The sequence below is a fragment of the Otolemur garnettii genome, unplaced genomic scaffold (assembly GCF_000181295.1).
Source record: "Otolemur garnettii isolate 467f Iridium unplaced genomic scaffold, OtoGar3 scaffold00012, whole genome shotgun sequence".
Classification (NCBI taxonomy): Eukaryota; Metazoa; Chordata; class Mammalia; order Primates; family Galagidae; genus Otolemur; species Otolemur garnettii.
Window position 1 is genome coordinate 4,515,756 of NW_003852407.1, and position 16,788 is coordinate 4,532,543.

The 16,788-nt window shown below is 50.9% G+C and overlaps 1 protein-coding gene across 5 annotated transcripts in view; it reads right to left on the reverse strand.

Moving 5' to 3' along the window:
- The window catches only part of CTIF (cap binding complex dependent translation initiation factor), a 308,199-nt gene extending 291,789 nt beyond the window's left edge, over window positions 1-16,410 (reverse strand). For 3 of the 5 annotated variants that reach the window (XR_002772049.1, XM_023510270.1, XM_023510267.1), the window contains exon 1: window positions 15,766-15,869. The gene's annotated coding sequence lies outside the window, so the exon portion shown is untranslated. Of the gene's footprint in view, window positions 1-15,765; window positions 15,870-16,295 lie in introns of those variants that run through there. The other 2 variants (XM_023510268.1, XM_023510269.1) reach the window with 2 other exon arrangements.
- Window positions 16,411-16,788: the final 378 nt, after the last annotated feature.

Below are 16,788 nucleotides of genomic sequence, written 5' to 3' on the forward strand. Positions count from 1 at the left end.
AAAAAAAAAAAGAGATGTCTGGAGAAGGGACTCCAGGGTGGGTTCTGGACACCCTGCAAGGGAAAGCTTGCGGGAATAGCGTTTACCTCTAAGAGAGGACTTGGTGTTCGGAACGCTTAGTCTCCCAGGAAGAAGAAAGGAAGAAAGGGAGAGTATTCAATATTGCTCTCAGAGCACAGCAGGGCCAACGGGAGCATGCCTTTGTGTGAGCGCCCTCAGGCCCTGGGCTGCCCGGTAGTGACCCAGGCTGCAAGGCAGTGAACTTCCTGTTCTCAGGAGGCTGCAAGGCAAACACCTGCAGGAGGCCAAGACCCCCTGGTCCCTCCTGGCTTTCAGATCTGGGATTAGGTCAAACTTCTAGAGTCCCTCTCATCTCCAGATTGTAGGGGTCCCAGAAGTCCTCAAGCAGTTCTCAGAAAACCTCAAAGATTCTGTCTCAGAAAAGGTGGTGTGAGGCTGGTGGAGAGAACGCGGGAAGGAGCCATGCTCCCAGTCCCCTAGAGCACGGTGCCCCAACTCCGTCCAGCATCCTGCCTACAGGTGGGCTACTTTGCCAGCACACAGCCCAGGGAGCAAACACCATGAGAATTTCTGTTGCCATGACATTGCCTGCCTCAGCCTGGGTACAGTGGTGTCCAGAGCTCGTTCCTGAGGGAGACACAGCTAGACCAGGGAATCCAGAAACTTCCACACGCTCCATTCGAAAGAATCAGGAAGGCACAGTTCAGAGAACAGTTAGTTCAGAGGTCCTCAATTTGTTTTCTCACTGGCAAGTCTGGCATGTGACCTTGGCCAGGTTACCCGAGTTTTCTTGCTTAAATGTCGCCATTGGAGGAAATGCATTAGCCCTGCCAGCTCTCTTCTCTAGCCACCTCACAAGCAATGACCCCTGGTGGCAATGACAACAGCAAGAAATGAGGACATAACTCATCTTGTCACACAAATGGACAGCCACCTCTCTCCCCCACCGAGTGACTGTGCAGTCTCTGCATCCAGAAGAATGTCCAGGCCTCTTCCAACTCGTCCACCCACTGGGGTGGCACTTGAGATTCAGGAGTCCTGAGGTCATAAGCAAGTCACTGGGAACTGGGAGCTTTGAAAGACACGCAACTGGTCTTCTAATCCTAAAACCTATTACAGATACATTAAGTAAACTTGGCTGTAATGAGGTAAGTAAAATCAGGAGAACCCTGTGGGGATAGACCAGTAGCTGGGCGGCTGGAGGCTTATCATCCTCGCTCTGATGGCCCTGCTTACCGTGTGCTCTCTGGGATCGCACCATCACCCCCCTTCACCCTCACCTGCCATCTATCTGGGCCCAAGGGCAACTGGAAACAGGGTGAAGCCAAAGACCAGCTCAGCCTGGCCGTCCAGGCTTGCTGAGCCTGTGGCTTCTCTCTCTGCGAATGAGCCCGCAGGCCCTATGCTTGCTTCTCCAGAGGAAGGAAACACACCGGCACTGTGTCACCAGCAACCTTTCCCCACATGCTTCTATGGCCATAACTTGAAGCCCCTGCCCTGAGAAAACCTAGAACAGAGCTGGTACAAGATCGGGATAATTTCTACCTTGTTGAAAGAATTAATTTCAGAGAAAAGGAGTGAAGGGCCAAACCACAGGCCCAACTGGCTGTCTCAGGCAGATCTGGAGCGTCTACCTTCAATGGAGGTAAATGACAAAGACAGTGTCACAGGGATTCTCTCTTCCTTGCACGAGTCCAAACCGAGGACACAATCCCTGCATTATAGAGGAACGGGTATCAGGAATCTCAGAATGAGACGATCTAATTCTTTAGATATTATCTCATCCAAGCCCTGAGTAACACAGGAGAAAATATCCAGATGTAAAATGACTTGCCTGAGAGCACCCAGGCCACTAGTGGCAGATTTAAGACCAGTGACCTTTACAGAACACCACAGGAGGACTGCAGGGTGACCAGCCAATACCTGTGTGTCACAGTTAACACCTTGTTAACCAGTTATGACTTACCCAGTAACATGGATAGTTTCTGCGTGAAATTGAGGGTCAACAATGCGTAAGAGGCAAAACTGGCTATGCCACATCTTAGCTGTGTGACTTGGGGTAAAACACTTAACCTCTGCTGTGGTCTGAGATCTTGTGTCACCCCAGAATTCATATATTGAAATCTAACCCCCAGTGAGATGGTATTAGGAGGTGAGGCCTTTAGGGGGGTGATTAGGTCATGAGGGTGGAGCCTTCATGAAGAAGATTAGTGCCTTCATAAAGGAGGGCCCTAGAGAAGTCTCTCACCCTTTCTGCCACTTAAGGATGCAGCAAGAAGGCACCATCTAGGAGAAAGCAGCCCCTCACCAGACACTGAATCTGCCTTGATCTTGGACTTCCCAATCTCCAGAACTCGAGAAATATTTCTGTTATTCATAAGCTATCCAGTCTACCGGATTTTGTTATAGCAGCCAAAATAGACTGATACCTTCCTCTCTGTACTCTCACTTTTTCATCTATAAAATAGAGGCCGTGAAGGCCAATAAAGATAGCACATGAAAAGTGCTGACTCAGCATTTCAACACTGCACTATTCAATAAATGTGAGGTTGTTAAAGTTATTGTTGGATTGCCCAGGGTTTCAGTAGAAATTCCCTGAGCTTACACACATCTCCCCACCATCCAAACACGCAGTACTCAGGGCACAGTCCAGATTTGGATCCACACAGATCTCAATTTGTACCCTTGGGTCCCTGTGTGACCTCAGGGTAAATGCTAACCTCTCACTGGTATCTGCAAAAGAGGAAACTAACACTTACACCCAAGGCTGGAAGGCTAACTCCTCTGAGGAGGTGAAGCCCTAAGCACAGAGGCCATAATGCATGTGTCCTAGGGTCACTGTAACAAACGACTACAAACTGTGTGTTGGAAAACAACAGAAATTTACTGCCCCATAATTCTGGAGGCTGGAAATCCAAAACCGAGGTGTTGGCAGGGCTGTGCTCCCTCTGAAAGCTGCAGGGGAGATCCCTTCTGCCTTAGCTGGTAAGCTGCCGGAACAAGCTACCACAGACTAAGGGCCTTAAACAACAGAAATGTCCTTATTTTGGAGGCTGGAAATCCAAGATCAAGGTGTCATCAGGGCTGGCACTTCCTCACTGTGTCCTCACATGGCTGCACCTCCGTCTGTGTCTTGCCTGTGTCCTAATCTCTTATGGACACCAGTCAGCCTGGATTATGGCCCAGCTAATGGCCTCATTTTACCTTAATTATCTCTTTAAAGGTCCTATCATTAAAACAATCACGATCTGAGGTTCTGGGGTAAGGACTTCAAATTATGAATGAGGGGTGGGGTTGGGTTATACAATTCAACCCCTGACAGCATGGTTGATTATCTTTAGGGAAGAAAAATGTAGTGATCCATAGATCCTCCTTTGTGGCACTGTGCCTTGCCACGAAGGTTTGTCACTTCGGTGAACAAACTGAATTTTGGGGTGACACAACATTTCAGACCACAGCAGAGGTTAAGAATTTTACCCCAGGTCACACAGCTAAGATGTGGCATAGCCAGTTTTGCCTCTTACACATTGTTGACCCTCAATTTCACGCATAGTAATCCATGTTACTAGGTAAGTCATAACTGGTCGACACGTTTTCGACTGTTACACACAGGACTGGCTGGTCACCCTGCTTATGGAGGTCTGTAAGCTGAACCCCATAGTCCCCAACATGAACAAGTGCCTTTCTACAAATGTGCATTTTGCCTTAAAAAATGTATTTTTCCATAGATCTTGGATCCCAGGGCTGGCTCTGCTCTGATTTTATGGGAAATGCACTGACGATGCTGACAAGGATAGGATCTCCAGGGTGCTGTGATCTCACAGGATGGATCAGAGACATAACCAGGATGATGAACTAGTAGGGGGTGATGAGAAGTGCTAAGTGCCCTAATGGTACACAGACCAATCCTATGGGGCAGGGAGAAGGAGGGGGAGGAAGAGCAGAAGGGGAAGAGGGGAAGAGAATGAACCCTTTCCTTTCTTCCAATCCAACACTCACCTTCACTGTCCCTGAAGAGAAAGAGAAGAGGGAGGGGGACCATGACAAGGCGACTATCTGGGCAGGGTGTAGAGGAGCCTCCAGGGAACAGACTTGTCCCTCAGCTTGAGAGGTAGGTCCTGTGGCCTGGCGGTCTGTACGCTTGTGTATAAAGGGGATGGTGGTTTGGAGAGGTGGCAGCCACCACCATCTTCCCAAAGCCCAGGTAAATCAACACGGACAAGAAAGCTCTCAACCTGTAGGATCTAAGGTGTCCAAGGCTGAGATGCAATTCCTCTCTCAATCCCTCAGCTGTCTGCAAAGGTGCCCACTGTCCTCCATCTCCTGGCTGTCCCTCAGGCTCTCAAGCCTCTCCAGTCCCCCCATCTGGGCCACCAGAACACATGCTCCCTCTCTTTAGATGATTCTGCCTGCCAGGGTTCTCCACCTTACCCCAGTGGCAGGAAACTGAAGGAGCTGCTAGGTACAGGGGCCCCAGAGCTCACTACTGAGACCATATGGAAGGCAGTCCTTGGGATACCTGGGATCCTATGCACGGGTATTACCTACAGGTTAAGACATAGTAATTATTAGAAATGGCAAAACTATGCTGATAAAAAGCAGACTGGTGGTTGCCAGAACCAGGGGGGCAGTATTTTTTTAAACTTCAATTATACTGAAGTATAAAAATTATATTTCAATAAAGCTAATCCCTCTCCCAAATAAATAAATAATACTATGTTGAAACTTGGTGAAGCAAATATTAATCATTGCTTACCCAACCACTGTTCCTCTCCCCACTTTCTTTGAAGTCAAGTTCACCTTTTGCTATAGATGAAGGGGAAAACACCAGAGAGGTGCTTTCTTATCCTCCACTGAGCCTTGGGTATTGACACATTTTTCTTCAATGGGACTTGATGGAAATTCCAGCAGGGAAATTCTGGAAAATGTTGCTTCTGTAACAAATTAAGATGGACAAGGAGAAATCTACCTTCCTGCCTTTGGATACAGTTGCATGAGAACGTGATGCCTGGAGCAGTAGCAGCCATTTACAACCATGAGGGGACAAGCCTGAGAGCAAAGGCCAATATGCTGAAGACAGTAGCCCTGATGGTTAGAATGAATCCTTGAAATTATCACTGGCCCACTGAACTAACCAACTCTAGAACTCTAACCTTTAGATTTCTGGCTATGTGAGTTGAAACATCTTGTTTTTAAAGCCACTGTTAGTCTACTATTCTTTTGCCCATTGCTAATAACACACTACAAGTCAGAAGGTTTTCATCTTTACATACTTCTACCCTCAACCCCCAAACTGAGATCGTGGTGAAATACAAGATGGAAACAGAGGCTTGTAAGCTGAACCCCACAGTTCCCACAGAGAATGCTTTCCCCTCTAGCCCTTAAGCAAAGTGGGCAAACAGATGCCCATTTCTCTTATGCACAAGCACTTCCCCCAGTCCCCCTATATATACCCTGCAGGATCAAGGACTGATGATAGTGTTAGGTGTGACTCACATGCACACACCGTCCCTGGCCTATGAGCCCATAAGCCCTCATTTGCCTAGGACAAGCTCGGTTTTCATCTGTGTCCCTGCACGATTATGCATTTGAACAAAAAAATACAGTCACCACACTTCTGCCTGCTTCAGCACCCTTTCCATTCCTCCAGCCCAACACTCACCCTACTACACTAACTTAAGGATATTCTGGGAAGGCAGAAGGCAGGGAGTCTGCCAGGCTCACCCAAAGCTTGACCCACAGAAGATGCAGGACGCACGCCTGCTAACTGAACCAAATGTTGACAGGCTAAGAGCTATTAAGCTAAAAGGATTAAAGCAAACCGATAGAATGTGGGCATTAGGAAACAAATTTTGGAAGTAGAAGGGAATTGGGTGCTTTCCCAGAATGCTTGACCCTCACCCCTGGCCCCATTGGCACAGGGTCCTGCAGAAAAGTGGCAGAGCACATCCAGGCTTCCAGCTGTCTGATGCAACCTCCCTGCAAAGGCACCTCAGGCTGCGCGTCACCTGACATGAGGCATGGTGAACAGACGACCCACACGAATGCCAGCCATCCCACTGATGCAAGGAAGGACGAGGAGCAGAACACCGTTTTGCTTCCTGAGAGAGCCCAGGGCACTGCAGACAGACACCAACACACAGATAAGCTGTATGCTCCAAAAAAACACTTTGCCAACACTGCCCTGTTCGGTGACACAGCTCAAGATTTACTTTCTTGAGCTCATGGTTCAAACTCTTAAGTATTTCAGCAAACACTTGAAGAGTATGGCAAAGGCCTGTGGGTTCCTGGCTAGTGGTGAGATCAGATATTGCCTACCCTACAAGAAGGCCCTATAAGGACAGAGCAGGAGGAATGTGCCAGCTCCACCTACTCGGGACCGGAACCACACACATTCTTTCTGAATAACTTCAGGGCTCGATTGTCACAACTACCATCAAGCATTGGGAGAGTTCTGCCTCTGCCACTCTGTCTCTGTCTCTCCCAGAAGTTACTCTCATCTAGTAAGGCATACAGATGGCACCCAGCACTGTGCCTGGCACGAACAGGCGTGCAGTAAGTGCCAGTTCCCCAGATTCAGGGGTCGCTTACTTATCACCGTGATGTATTCCGGACACTGGAGGAAGGGACATGCAGTGTGTGCTGCTGTTTCTGTCATGATCATTTGAAAAGCACTGAGTAAAAGCTTCTCAAAACTTCCCCATCACAGACTGCGCCCATGCAGCCGGCTCAGCGAACCTTATATCCATTTTCAAAAGCTCCCTCTGTGCTAAGAGAAGACAGATGTTGTCTGGATTCTCACTGAATCTTAGTTCAATACACTGAGGCCCTTCTAGCAAAAGCAAGTGGGATGGTGAAGGGTCTTGAAACCATCTCTCAGGATGCCTGCAGGGTGGATGGTTAGAAGCTGGCAAAGCCTCAACACAGCCTTCTGGAACGGGCAGGTGTTGGTTCACGGGCAGGGAACCCGCCAGAGGAAGCATCTGGGCCAAGGGCTTTACTCAGATTCCCACACCAGGTGGATGGTTGAGTAGGTGACCTCTAAAGTGTCTCCCAAGTTTGAAATGATAGGAACTAAAGGCTCTGGACAACGTGGTGGGTGGCCTGCAGGATCAACAGAGATGGGAGTCTGCACAGGACACTCTTGTGGGAACCCTGGGAAGAAGTTTCATCTGTAAGAACCCAATCTGAGTATGTGGCAGGGGAGAGTGAACATTCTGGGCTTCTTAGATAGGCTCGAGTGCAGGTTTTTCCTAAGGGACAGAAACCCCAAGGCAGGAACAGTCATTCCCCACCACTGGTTGTGCAGCTTGCTGAGATTCAAAAAGAGCTCCCCTCCAAGGGTGCTTTCTCTTTTCTCTCCTCACTCATTTAGCCTGCTATGGCCCTAAAGCCTCCTTCTGACAAAAAGCCCCAGAATCTTCCCAGGTTCCTGAGAACCTAGAACCTGTAGTGGGAGAACCCTGGCCCCCAAGACTTTCAGGGGTGTCCAACCTGCTTTCTTTTCTGGCATACATTGGAATAACACAAATGTCTTGGGCCACATATTAAATACACAAACACTAACAAAAGCTGATGAGCAAAAGAAAAGGTCCATGCATCCTGATAGTCAACACCACAGAGAAGCAAAACAAGCCTCAAATAATCTGCATGCAGCCTGCATATGCTAATTTCTCCTCTGGGGAGTCTCCAGGACTGCATGTCTAGTAGACATCCAAAGCCAAAACAGGCCTGAGGTCTCAAATTCTTAGGACCTTGCTGTTGTGGAACAGGAAGGAGCCGCAACAGGACCTCACATCAGGTCAGGATAAAAAGCATCCCCACCATGCCACTGGCATCTGGGCAGGCATTTCGTCCATCCTTTCTCCAAGCACACAAACCTTTGTTGGTCCCATTTAAGGCAAGGATCTAAATTCCAACACTGGTCTCATCTCTAGTCCTGGAGGAAACATGGTCAACCCTTAACCCCTGGGGTTTTGAGATCAGTAACTAGCCCTCAATAGCACTCCCACCCCTAGGCCTGGCCAAGCCTCAGCTGAGCTCACCCTCCACACTGGCTTTTGAGACCTTGAGGATTTCCCTTACACTCTATGAACTTAGCTCTGCTTTGAAAGGATGCTCATTACAGCTTATACAGCATTTCTAGGTGCTTTGTCATTGGAAGACTTTCAAGATTTTTATTCCCTTGGGGTATTCTAAATCAGTGTTGGGAGGCCCCCTTTGGGCTTGCTCATGGAAACCTTCCCTGGCTGACCTCCCCACCAAGACAGGCAACTCTGGCCATATCCCTGCATATCCACAAACATAGCCTGAACAAACACTTAACTTTGTGCCAGGCACTACTGTCAGTCAGGAAAAGACCGGCTCTCTGCCTAAAACACACCAGCTCTACAAAAATCAGCAGAAACACAGTCTCCGCAACATGCTATTTAATTTGCATTCTACTTTCTGCTCTGGGTGTTACAGCTTTTTAGTGGCTTCATGTGTTCACATCTTGTCTCCCCAAGCACACTGCCTGCTCCTAGAAGCAGGATCCTGGACCTCCTGCCCCATATTCACACCCTAAGGGCCTGGAACAGCCCTCTGCTCACGGTACACATTAGAAAACAAAATGTCTCTCCCCTAACTCACTCTGATGCTTCCAGCTGAAGCTCACTCTTGGCTGTCCGTGGATTCTGCCAGCCCGGCCGCCAGCATGACACAGCATCCCCGCCTGGCTTCCCTGACGACAGCACCCGGCATGACAAAGGATTCTCTGACAATAGGAGGAAGAGGTCTGCTCTCATTGTCTGTAGCAGCCAGCACAGTCACACTCAGCACTCCCAGAACTGCAGCTCGGCCCACACTTCTGCAGGCTCTGTCCTGTGCTGTATTGTCTGTAAGACAGCAACATCCAACTCTCCTGCCAGCAACTCAAGTTCTATGCCTGTAGCACAGAATTCACCGTCTTCCTTCTCACCCCAAACACAGCAGTCCTGCTCCAGCAACCAGAAGTTCACACCTGGCTAAAGTGCTACCAATCACCCATTCCGGGAGGGCGGAAACCTGGGGGTCACTGGGACTCTTCCCTTATCATTGAGCCTAATCAATCACTGGAGACTTTGCTCCCAAATATTTTGGGTTTTTTTGAGACAGAGTCTCATTATGCCTCCCTGGATAGAGGGCCACAGCGTCACAGCTCACAGCAACCTCAAACTCTTGGGCTTCAGCAATTCTCTTGCCTCAGCCTGAAAAGCACTGAGCCAAAACTTCTCAAAACTTTGGCACTGAATTCACCTGTCTTCCTTCTCACCCCAAGTAGCTGGGACCACAGGTGCTCACCACAACACCTGGCGATTTTGTTGTTGTTGTTGTAGTTATCGTTGTTGTTTGGCAGGCCCATTGTTATTTGGCAGGTTCGAACCTGCCAGCCCCAGTGTATATGGCCGGCATCCTAGCTGCCAAAATATTTTTAATATATGCCCTTCAGTCCAGTCCTGTTTCCAGGGCTCCTCTGCTACAACTTAGATACTGTATGGAGGCTGTTACTGCTCCACTGCACACTCTCTTCTGATCCAGGGCCTCATACCTCACCTCTGAGTAAGGCCCTTCCTCCATGCCTCACCTGCAGGCTGAAGGCTAGGTCTCAGCCAAGCTTAAAATTCGTCTCAGCTCTGAGTGCTGTCTGCCTTTCCGCCTTTGCATTTGACCTCACTGCTTGCCGTTCCTCCCTACACCCAGGCAGTCTCATGCCTCCACACCTGCGTGTACACAGTTCCTCCTCCCTGAGTTCCCTTCTCCTGCCTAGTTCCTTCTCATTAAGATTCAGCTACCAAGTCATTTCCTTTAGGCCCCCTCCCTGAGCCATTGGTCAAAACAAATGCCTCTTGTCTACAAGGCCCTCCAGCTTCTCCCCACCCCTGTGCTCCCCACACCACAGTGAACAGCGCAGTTAAGTGTCTGTCTCTTCCCCTAGACAGTGGGCTCCTTGAAGATAGGGGGTTATACCTGGCCAAGGCCACAGCCCCAGGGCCCAATACAGAGTCAGACATAGAAACAGAGCCCAAGACTATGGAGAAGCTCCCACAGACTGCAGGATGTTTGAGCAAAAGGGCCCAATACAGAGTCAGACATAGAAACAGAGCCCAAGACTACAGAGAAGCTCCCACAGACTGTAGGGTGTTTGAGCAAACCTCTTAGGTCTGCTCCACCTCCACCCCAAGCACAGTTTCCCTTTACCCACTTTTGGGCCACTCCCCCAGCCTAAAACCTTCTCCACCATGACCCCAGTCCTACTATAAGATTCACCTCTCCCTTGAAATCATCCCAAACTAGCCCCATTCTATGGTTGCTATAGTAACTGCCCCTCATACTTTATCCACCCTACCCCCTGGATAAGTTAGCATTTGGGTCTGGCTCTGTGTTGGAATATGAGTCAACAGTAGATATAAAGAAGATCTGAAAAGTTCAAGGCCTTCCACTCATAAAACAGCACTGATGTCAGATGGTAAGCCACCTCAGCCCTGGGCACTAGATCTGAAGTCTGAAGTCAGGGTCCAGATCTCTGTTCTATGTGGACTACTTACTTGTGATTTGGGAATGTCACTAACCACAGAGGCTCAGTTTCCTCATCTATAAAACAGAGATAATGATAGCAACCTATTGTGAAAGGCAGATGGGATAATATGTGTGAAATGCTTTGTAAATTGTAAAGCCACATTAAGTGTACAGTGTCGTAATAGTCCCCGGAGCAATCAACCTACTGTCCTCCTTCCCACCAGTAGTTTTGTCCTTACTTGAGTCAGTTGAGAATGAAATGAAATCTGAGGCTCTTCTTCCTAGAAACACACACACACACACACACACCCCAACTATGTAAACACTTCCAGGAGATTCCTGAGTATGTGCCATGGGGCCAAAAAGCCACAAACCACCTTAAGAGTGCTGGAAGACCCCAAGCCTACTATCTCTCCCAAATACATACCCTCCTTCATGCCTGGATGCCAAAGATGAAAATGAAGCCAGGCATGGTGGCTCACACCTGTAATCCCAGCACTTGGGAGGCTGAGGCGTGTGGACTGCCTGAGCTCACAGGTTCAAAACCAGCCTGAGCCAGAGCAAAACCCTGTCTCTAAAGAATAGCCTATAGTCCCAGCTATTTGGGAGGCTGAGGCAAAAGGATCATTTGAACCCAAGAGTTTGAGATTGCTGTGAGCTAAGACGCCACAGAACTCTACCAAAGGTGAGCAAGTGAGACTCCATCTCAAAAAAAAAGGATGAAAAGGAAGTAAGAAAGAGCAGTCTTAAAGGAAAGGAAATCAAAACTGAAAAAGTATTCTTTAGCCTTTTTCAATACCAGAACAAAGGAGAGAAGATGGAGAGCTCACACTGTTTGGGAAATAAGGATGCAACTTTTTTTCAGAAAACATCATTGTATAGAGGAAGAAAGAAGATTGGATGAGATCTCCAACTCCAGGATTTCTTGTCCCACTCTGCCAAGGGCTCACTGTGACCTTGAGCAAGTCATTTCACTTCTCTGGACTTTAAGGTCTTCACATAGAGATCAGATCACCTGCAAGGCCCTGCCCAGCTCTAGGTGCCTAGGATCCAAGGATGCATCTTTTCTCACCCTCTCCTGGACCCCAGGTCTGGCCTGGGCTTAATTCAGAAATCAGAGGCAGACGTTGATAGTCGGCATGGTGGTAATTCAGGGAGAAGGCCATCATCACAGCATGGTTCTAGATTCAACTCAGTGCCGGGAGGGGGTGGGGCATGGGGGAGGGAAGAAAACTCAAGCCTAAAAGTGAGCGGTTGAGCTCAGGGTACCAATGAGTCAGCAGTGAGGCCCAGAGGTAGAGAATCCCCCACCCCACCCAAAACATCAAAAGTAGCTGCCACTTTGTCAGGTAGGTTATGCATTAACCCCATCATGTTTGGAGAATTCTCAAAAACTGCAATTTGCCTGTGTGTTTGTATCTTCTGTTACTTATCTGGGCTCAGAATTCTGTCTCCATCCTCACCACCCCTCTCCTACTTCCTTCTTCATGATCTGACTGCAAACAACATAACTTTAAAACAAGGGCAATGGCACCCAAAACTGAAATGAAATTAGAGGAAAAGGTCAGGGACTATAGAGTAAGTTTAGAAAAAGATAAAAAGCAGACCCGTATATCAGTACATCTATACAGACCTATGAGACAAAAACCCTTACACCCAGGCAGGGCCTGAGCAACACAGAGCTTGGTCAAAGCCACAGCCTCCCAGAAACACAGCACCTCAGGGCTGGGGTGGGGGCTGGTTGAACTTATCCTCAGCTCCTCTTAGTTGCTCTCAGGGTAATTTCCCACCAGCTGCCTAACTTCTACCAGACAGCTCTGGGCCCTTCTGGAAGGTTCAAGAGATATGTGACAAGGATCTTCTTTCCACCCTTCGCTTTCTTTTGTATTTGCTCTAGGATAAGAACTGGCACACTGGCATTATGAGCCCCCTGCAACCAATACATAGGAAACTGACTAAGTTCCAGGGTAAGTGCTTTAAAACATGTGTCATTTATTCCCTCCTCTGATACTGCACTGTAACTTTATTTCCACTATACTATTTTTGTGTGCCCAAAACACAGTAGAGTATCTAGCCTAAGGGAAGTGCTTGATAAACATTAGCTGGACTAAATTAACATTTGTTACATTTTCTTTGAATACACTCCTAGATACACAAGCACATAGGTGCCCAATACATATTTGTGAATCAACAGTTAATTAGTTGATTAGTTGGACAAACTTAACCCTCCAGGCAATACCTGAGAACCTTCAAGTACATAAACTCTCAGGAATATACACAGGCATGTACAGGCTTTTTACTTTTTCCTGGGCTTCCTCATCCCTGGAGAAAGGAGGGGTCAGGGAGTATAACCTGGGATGGCTCCTCAGGGGCCCACATTTTAAATCCAATGACTCTGAAACCTGTAACTACAGAATAAAACTTGGATTCATTAAGGACTCCAGAAACACGCCCATATGAACCCAGGCATGTGTTGTGTGAACAGGTTTCCCATACAAATTAATTGCATGCAGGCATCACAGCTGACATCTATCTATTCACCAGGAGCAAATTATTAAATGAGTGATAAGTGGAGTAATGCAGACTTTTGCTCTTTAATGGCTATTTTCATCACAACTGTTAGCAAACCAAAAGTATTTTGAAAAAGAGTAAGTACCAGTAAAAATTTACCCCCTTTCTCAGGTTCAGTACAGCTGAGGTGTCAAGAATCCATCCTCAAAACAAGAGGCCAGGGTGGCGCCTGTGGCTCAGTGAGTAGGGCGCCGGCCCCATATACCAAGGGTGGCGGGTTCAAACGCGGCCCCCACCAGACCGCAACAACAACAAAAAAATAGCTGGGCGTTGTGGCGAGCGCCTGTAGTCCCAGCTCCTTGGGAGGCTGAGGCAACAGAATCACCTAAGCCCTAGAGCTAGAGGTTGCTGTGAGCTGTGTAACACCACAGCACTCTATGGAGGGCGATAAAGTGAGACTCTGTCTCAAAAAAAAAAAAAAGAAAAATATAAAAATATAAAAACAAGAAGCCACTACTTAAATAAAAAGCCATAGGCTGATAAGAGAAATCACCCAGGGGGAGGCAGCTCATCTCCTACTGAGAGACCTTAGGCAAGTCTCAGCACTTTTTGAGCCTCAGTGTGCTCATCTGTATAATGGAGTTACTACTCTCCTGCCTCACTGGACCCTCTTAATAAATGCTACAATAATACTGGGGGGGGGGGGGCTGCCCCATAAGGTCATGCAAACATATTATTATTCTAGCAATCTGTTAATCACTGATGACACTCTACGCCAGAATGTGTTACAAAATTACTGCCTCTGAGCTTACATTATCCAGGACAGATACTTGACACACAGATGAGATGAGCTATGTGTAAACTGAATCCTGTTTCAAACACTCCCTCAGAGGAGTTTCCTCAGGCAACCCGAAGGCGTCCCGGACATCAAGGAGCGTCGGCTGGGCACATTCTGTTCCACTGTAACTGGGTTTTCGAGAAAGCCAGGCAATTTCCTCGCGCGGCCGGAACCTGCCCGGAGCCAGGATTCCTGAGGTTCGGCCCAGACCCCGCTCCCAGCAGCAGGAGCTGGGGCCGGACCGCCCGCGTGCCCCTCCCGCGGTCTGGGCGGCTCCTTCCTCTAGCTCCAGCCCTGGCCGCAGAGGCCCTAGTGCTATGTCACTTTCGCCCTGCGGAGGCTCCAGCCACTGCCGCCGGAGCAGCTCCGGGCTGCTTTCTCCCTTGCCGCGCCGGCCCCTGGCCCCCGGAGACAGAGTGCCAGGCGGGCGGGCTTCGGGGCAGCGACTAGGGCGGCAGCAGCGGGCTGGGCCTGCACTGGGGCAGCCAGGCAGCCTGTGGCTCCCACTGTCCCCAGACTGACGAAGTGGGGGGTGAGGGGACCGCAGAGCGCGCTCATCTCTCCAGGGTCTGGGAAGCCGGCAGCGGGCGCGCGGGCACGCACACCCACGGAGCGCCTTGGTGCAAGGGTCAACCCTAGTGTGTCCCGGGACGGCGACATGCGCGCGCCCGCGGCACTTCCTCACCCAGCCAGACCAGTCCACAGGGCCGCCGTGTCAGGGGGCGTCGCGGACGCGGAGGGAGGGGCCGCGTGACTCTTGCCTCACGGCGGGTCGGGGACTCCGCACGGATGACAAGCACACGCATAGCTTGACCGGTCTCCCCCAGCCCGTAACCGCACGATCCCCTCTCCCGAGAAACCCGGACCAGCGGGCGACGACACACGACCCCAACAAGAACCATAAGGGAGCTGACGGGACCGGTCCTGCGGGGTATCTGGGCCCACAAGCATCCCCACTATGCCGCGGTCTGCGGTCCCCGCCCCCCACACACACGCCAAAGCAATGTGTACACACACACAGAGGGGCGGGGGAGGTGACGCCTCACTCCTCGGGGTTGGGGCGCATACAGAGCCACTAGCCATCTTTCCCCTGTGCACGCTGAACCCTACTCCTGGCTCACAGCCCCCTCCCCCTCGCCCCAACGCCAAAAACTCCGCGGAGACTAACAGAGCTAGCGCCACCCAGACAAGGGTTTGGATCCCAGCTTGTCTTTTAAGATCAATGGAGAAATGCCCGGCTCAGTCGCGCGGTCCCCGGACGCCTCCTCCGGTTGCATTCAAACACCCGCACGCGGCCTCGGAGGCCCCGGACCTCCGCCGCAGCCCAACCCCCTGCCTGCCCTCTTCAACCGCCAGCGCGGACCATAGTCACCTGCTCGTCGTCCGGATGAACTCGAGCAGGATCCCACCCCACTGCCGCTCGGGTCACTCGCCAAAGAGAGCTGGTTTTTCAGAGCTTGTCAACTTAACCCCTGCCCCACCCGGCGGATCTATTCCCCAGGCCGAATTACACTGCGGCGACAGGAATAATAAAAAAGACAAAATCACAAACAGGGGGAAATGCCCAAAGCTGAGACCGCAATGGGTCCACCGATTTGGTTTCTTCCTCGGCTCCCATCCCCCTCGACCCCTCGCGGCTCGCGGGCTCACCAGGGACGGAGGGAGGAGGCTGCACCCTGTCTAGACGCCAGCCATCCACAGACGTCCCCGAGCCCGCGGGGATGGGCGCGCACACACACGCTCACTGCCACAGACACAATCAGTCACCGGGGAGGGAGGGGCGGAGTGGAGACGCGTTCCCAGGGTCCCTCTGGCAGCCCCAAGTGCAGCAGCCCCCGGCGCCGAGACGTGCTCCCTACCTCGGCGGAGCGCGATGAGAACAGCTGCAAGTTTGGTTCGTACTAAACCAACTGCTCGATGCAGCAAATGCGAGCTTCAAAACAAAAGGGAGAGGAATCACGCTCGCTCCCTTCCTCTCCCCCCTCCACCAACCCCGGGTCGGAACCCGGCACATGACAGCGGCTACACCCCGCAGCTCCACAGCGAGCCGGGCTCCTGCCGTGCGCGCCTAAGAACACCCCTGGGCGCTAGAGATCCAGGGCCATGGCTCCCCACGGGGTCCAGAACAGGACAGGGAACGGGACAAACCCAGAAAGGGGGCTAGATTGTGAAGTGCAGTCCCTCACAGTGGGGGAGGAGGGGGCGGTGGATGGGTGCCGATACCCCACTGACAGAGGCGCAGGGAGGAGGAAGGGGGCTAATTGTTTGGCGTGGTTTTCCCGGATTTATCTATAAGCACGCGCATGTCACGCAGCCCTCCTCCCGAGTCTTCGAATCGATCTTCAAGCTGGGATGACTAAAAGAGGAGGACGGACGTAGAGATGCTCACCTTGGGGTTCTTCGGGCCGCCGCGCGAATCCCGAGTCGGGGGTGGGGGAAGGGGACAGGGAAGGGGAAGGGAGGGACCAGGCTCTGGAGAGCCGACTCCTGCCTCGAGTTCGGCACGTCCCAGCTGCGGATCGGACCGGGCGCCCCAGTGCAAAGACCCAGCAGAGAGGGGAGGGAGGGAGGGAAGGGAGAGAGGGAGGGAGGGGCGGGTAGAGGGGAGGGAGTATAGGAAGGAAAAAAAAATGTTCGCGGATCTGACACGGGGAAAGAAAATGTTGGAGAGTGACGTCCAGGCCCCGCCTTCCCCTCCGGCCACGTGCAAAGACTTGAAAGGAAAGAGGGAGACGCGAGGCCTGCTGGGTAATGTAGTTCGCCTTTCTTTCTCAGGATGGCGGGCCCGGAGAGCGGGTTGGCCCGAGGACGCTGGGGATGCAGCCTGAGCAGCGGAGAAGCCAAAACCCTGCCCCCAACGACTCCATGGTGCTGGCCCAGCT